Here is a 6,110-nt window from a genome sequence, read left to right on the forward strand (position 1 = left end):
TGCCAAAATTAGCAACAAACTTTTTGTCGGCCTCTTGAAATGCATCGCCATGATTTCTGATTCTTACCCGGTCTCCAATCCTCCATAGGAAGGAGCTAGTAAATCAATGGTGGAGCTTCGAGCACCCCCCCTAGTCTATCTAGAAAATATCCCCTTCAGAGAATTGCAGTGAAAAGGGAAGCAAGCCCAATTGCAATCTCATCACATCATAACCCATCGGCCAATATCGAGCCTCGTGACCCCGTCTGTGTTGAAGTTACTGCACTCAACCAATGAATGAACAAGTGAGAGGGTCATGCATGTAGCACTGATGTGCTATCTGGCATTTAAATATATCTTTCTTGATTGATGTGATTTGCAAGATGAGCCCAGTAAACCAGAAATGAGGGAGTACTAAGAACAATCCAAAACTCCTTTTTTTTGGTGTTTTTCCCGTCCACAAAAAAGAAGAAGTTCACTTCAACCTGTAATTTGCTGTAAATATTTAACTTATAATTAATGAAAATCACCATAGAACAATTGTTCTATGGTTCAAAAAAAAGTTGAATTAAAATTGCATTTGAAATTTCCAGCAACAAAAGACCGAGATTTCTGGCCAGGTAAAATAACGTCTATATGAATACAAGATAAGAAAAATTCTGACTACTACTACCAAAACCAAAACTGCCCGTTGTCGGACAAAATTGGAATGGGTTGCCTTTTTTCGTTGAGGGAAATTGGAATGGTTACCTTTTTGGTGTATTCTCTGTTAGCTTGATCACTGACGTGCAAAGCACGTGCACTTTACTACTATTAAGTGATATTACTATTTGCTATTTGTTTTTGTTGCATCTAAGTAACCTTTTTGGTGGCCATATGACAGTCGGAAAGTATTCGTGCATGTGCCTCTAAGGATCAGCGCCCCGGAGCCATAGTTGTCGTCGTTGTATTCCTGAATCTATCTGAAGAATCTGACACCAAATATCGCCGTTGCGTACGCGCGACAAGAAACCCTAACCTCGCCGCCCCAAGGAGCTGACAGGAATCTACGGCGGAACTCCGTCTAATCCATCCCGATAGACGAACTTGAGGAGGACCGGTGCCGAAGACTGACTCGAAAAAAGAGCGCCACCATCCGTCCAAACACCGCTCCGACGAGGACTAAAACCCTACCTATCTACTAGCGAAAGCCGAGACACTAGAATTCTCCTCCCTATACCTGGCCAAACGGGCCGGTTTTTCGGGCCGACATGTTAGCCCGCGTGCCTGGCCCGTCACGGGCCGGCCCGGCACGAGGCATAGTGGGCCGTGCCTGGCACGTGGCCCGGCTTGGGCCGTGCCTGGGCTGCCTTGCCCGGCACGGCACGGCTAGCAATCGATCGATCAGCGAGTCCAGCGACGACAAGCGAGCATTTAAAAAATAAAATAAAAGGATCAAGGGGAGCGTCCAGCGAGGCAGCGATGGAGCCGTTGAAATAATAAACGTAGCTCTGCTACCGTGCTAGTGCTACGTACCAGGGACAGCAAACAAAACGTGCATCAGTGCATGCATGCAGCCCTGCATGGCTGCATGGATGTGCTGGGCGCAATGCGGCAGTGCGCCAGCGGCGCTGCGCGCCTGCGCACGGTCAAGGGGTCAAACCTGGCCAGCGGGCAGGGGCAGTGCCTTTTTTTAGCATTTTTTTTGAGAAAGGATAGCCAGGTCTTTATTGCATGGTTAAAATGTTTACAGAGATAATATCAGCATCATGAGGATGCCCCAACCATATGTGTCTCCCCAGAGGAAGAGTAATACCATACCTAGCTAGCCCCAACCATATGTGTCTCCCCAGAGGAAGAGTAATACCATACCTAGCTAACCTATGAGCTTCAAAGTTTGAAGATCTAGGCTCAAACATAAAATTACAAGTCGTGAAAACTCTCGCAGTTTCAGATAATACTCCCATAGTTGCCTCCAATACCTTGCTTGATATGTGATATGACTTGCTTGCATCTGAAGCAACCTGAATATGCTGCAAACTCAAATCCCTCGCCAATGCTTGAGCTTCCCGACATGCCAAAGCTTCTATTGTAGCAGGATCAGTTGCTCCTCGTACAACCAGAATAGAAGATCCCAAAAAATTACCTTCCCGATCACGACATATAGCAGCAGCAGCGCCCACATTGTGGTCTAGGAAAATACCCCCATCGGCATTTATTTTTGCACATCCCTCCGCCGGCAGAACCCACGCAGAGCTAGTTGCATCGGTGTTCATAATCGCATGTGAGGCTGATGGCTCCTGTAACTGATCAAGTTCAGCTATGAATCTAGTCACAAAAAGGTGTGTCGACAGTGGACTCTGGTTTAGTCCCTCATGTATGAAGTTTCTTCGCGCGTACCAGACTGCCCAAAGCGTAACACCCATCCGTGTCATCTCGTCATGGCTTAGCACCTCCATCATCGAGAAAAGCCAAGCGCGTGCCGTTGGTTCCCTTGTTTCAATCATATGCTCTAGCAGCTCCGGATCCACCAGAGCCCACACGCATCGCGCCATGCTGCATTCGATCAAGCTATGCTTCCACGAGTCTGTCATACCACACACATAGCATCTATCATGTGTTGACATATTTCTTTTGTTCATGACATCTTCTGTGGGAATTGAATTATGTGCTAGCCTACATAAAAAGCTCCTGATTTTCGCTGGTACAACAACGTGCCAAAGCATCTCCCATGATTTCTCATTCTGAGCTGTATTTGATGGGCCCGGTCGCTCGTCCAACCAATCCTATCTCCGCTTTTTTGTAGCTACAATCATTTTGTATGCAGACTGTACAGTGAACAAACCATTCTTCTCAAATCCCCATGACCAAAAATCATCCATATTATGTGTGCACACCGGAATCTGAAGTATAGCTGCAGCATCATTCGGCAGAAAAATCTGTTTAATTCTTTGCTCATCCCAGCATGCATTTAAATGATCAAGTAGCTCGGCCACCATCAGTGGTGGGTTCTGAATAAGAGATACAATGGGTCGCATATTTTCAGGCCTTGGGATCCAGTGCATGTCCCAAATACCGGTGGATAAACCATTGCCAATTCTCCTGATAAGACCTTGTTGCAGCACATCATGGCCCTCTATTACCGATCTCCAGATTTGTGAGGGGTGTTTTCCCAGTTCAGCATTGAGAAAATCTGAGTTCGGATAGTAAACTCCCTTCAATATCCTCGCACTTAGAGATTCGGGTTGCCCCAGAATTCTCCACGCCTGCCGCGCCAAGAGAGCCAAGTTGAAGATCTCAAAATCCCGGAAACCCAAACCTCCCATGTACTTCGGCATGCTCATCGTATCCCAAGACACCCAATAGGGTTTCCTCTTACCTCTCTTGCTGCCCCACCAGAAAGCCTTGATCATTGAAGTTAAGCTCTCACACAATCCCCTCGGGAGTTTAAAGATGCCATCGAGTAGACCGGAATTGCTTGGGCAATGGATTTAATCAGAACCTCTTTACCTGCTGCAGATAAAACTTTCTCCATCCACCCTTGTATTTTTGCCCATAGGCGGTCCTTTCGGTACTTGAAAGCACCATTTTTTGAAGTTCCTACATCTGACGGCATACCCAAGTACTTCTCATTTAATTGCTCGTTTGGTACAATAAGGATAGTTTTAACAGATGCTCTCAAACTTTCTGGACATCCTTTACTAAAGAAGATTGAGGATTTATCATTGTTGATCCTTTGTCCTGAAGCATTTGCATAAACATCCAGTAAGTGGGAAACTTCCTCCGCCCCCTCCATTGATGCTTTAAAAAACAGCAGGCTGTCACAGCAAACAACAAATGGTTCACCGGCGGCGTGCCTCGATGGTCCAGTCGTGCCGGCGTGCCAACCGGGCCAGCGTGCTGGTCCATATAGCCGAGGGGACGTGCCTGGGCCACGGTGGTCAGCACGCGTGCCGGCCCGGCACGGCCCGTGTACTAAGCGTGCCTGGCCGGGCCGTGCCGTGCCGTGCCGGGCCGGCCCATTTGGCCAGGTATACTCCTCCCTGCCACCGGCCCCGGAGCGGCAAGCAGAGGGGAGACGAATCAACGGGCTCCTTGGCGGAGATTGAGGAGAGAAAGGCTTTCCCAAGTTGCCTTGGGGGAGAGAGAGGAAAGAAAAGCCATCTAGTAGAGAGTTAAGACTGGGCCTCCTACTATCACCTTGATGCTACTGCACTCAGCTTGCCAACACACAAACAAAAACCGAGCTGCCGAATTTATAGTATGGGTCTGTCTAAGACTCAGTCGACTGAGACTTCGTGAAGTCTCAGTCGGCTGACGTCATCTAATGAAGATTAGGCCTGTTTCCTAGGTTGCTATCTGCTGGACTGTATCTGGCTTAGGTTTTGGGCCTTTATTTTGATTTTCTGTTTGTTTCCTTGCTATTTTGGGCCGGGCTTCTTACTGTGTTTGTGTATTTGGACTAGCTTGTTCATTTGTTTTCTTTGACACAGCAAAAAAGGTACTCAACAGAAAAGGAACAGGCCCAGGCGATATGTGTTTAAGTACTTGGTCTCCGTACCAAGAAGCACTCAGCTGTCAGCTCGTTGTGTGTGTGTGCGCTTGTTTGGTACGCTTGGGGAAAAATAAATAAGAAAAAACATCAACTATGCATATGTGTGCTGGTTCGCTGGAAAATTTCGGTAGCTTTGTAAAATTTGTGTGATTATGCTAATTCCCAGCAGCTATACAAAAGTGTTTATAAACAAAAAAACAAAAAATAAAACAGCTGCTATGGTTTTTGACAAAAGACAATTACTACTACTGATTATAACTGATAGTAATTCAACATATCATGCCCTGGCACACAATTTGCTAGCAACACTACTCTGATACTGGACAGATGCACATTTCAAAAATCAAAATCTGAACAAAAATATATAATTGGAACAAATGACCAGCAGCTACTATTTATGATGCCTGAACAAATTTGCAAGACAAAAATTGACTTACCAATCAATTAAAACCTCAGTCAACCTGTTTCTACAGAGTTTATAATATACAAAAAATGAATTCCTATAGAGTTTGAAAATATACTGTCCAGCAGATAAAGAAAAGTCTGACAAAAATATTCTAATTCTTAGATGTAAACAAGGGGACTGGACAACAAAAATAGACAGAAAACTTTGGCTACTTCATTAGTTTCTTCGACAGTTTAGACAAACACACACAAAAAAGCTAGACTTTATAACTGATTTAAGTAACAAAACAAAAAAGGAAATGAAAAAAAAGATACTATATTTTTTTTCTGTAATATAATAAAAACAACAATGAAAATGGTCCCTCCACACTCTTCGTAAAAAAGGACATGCAGTTGCGCCCCTCTCCCGCCGCTGCCCTTCGACAAAACAAAGGTCAGTTGCAGTCTGATAACTAGACATGCAATTGCAGTCAGTGGTGACACTACACATTGTGTGCCTAGTGTCAGACATGGAACTACCCCTCCCTCTCCCGCCATCCTTTGACATAACAAAAGGTCAGTTGCGGTCGGGAAGGTGGACATGCATCTGCAGTCAAGGACGACAGCTTCAGTTGCATGCCTAGTGTTAAATATGCAACTCCCCCTCTCCCTCCGTCGCCCTCCAACAAAACAAATGTTAGTTGCAGTCGGGTGGGGGCACATGTAATTGCAGTTGGGGGTGACGCTTGCAATTGCGTGCCTAGTGTTAGACATGCAACTACCCTCCCCCTCTCCCGCCACACTCTGAAAAAACAAAAGGTCAGTTGCGGTCGAATAGGTAGACATGCAATTGCAGTTGTGTGTCTAGTGTTAGACATGCATCTACCCCATCCCTCGCCATCCCGCGACATAACAAAATGTCAGTTTCAGTTGAGAGGGTGGACATGCAATTGCAGTTGAGGCGACACTCACTAGTAGAAAAAGGGTCATTTGTCCCGGTTCTAGAGGGCCTTTAGTCCCGGTTCTGGAACCGGGACTAAAGGGTCGGTACTAAAGGCCCTCCACGTGGCTGCTGTCTGGAGCTCCACCTTTAGTCCCGGTTGGTAACACTAACCGGGACTAAAGGAAATTTTACGAATTTTTTTTGGATTTTTTAATTTTTTTTTCAAAATTTTCCCAATTTTCAAAATTTTGAATTATTTTACAATTTAAT

Source organism: Triticum aestivum, chromosome 6D (assembly GCF_018294505.1).
Source record: "Triticum aestivum cultivar Chinese Spring chromosome 6D, IWGSC CS RefSeq v2.1, whole genome shotgun sequence".
In the NCBI taxonomy this organism is placed as follows: Eukaryota; Viridiplantae; Streptophyta; class Magnoliopsida; order Poales; family Poaceae; genus Triticum; species Triticum aestivum.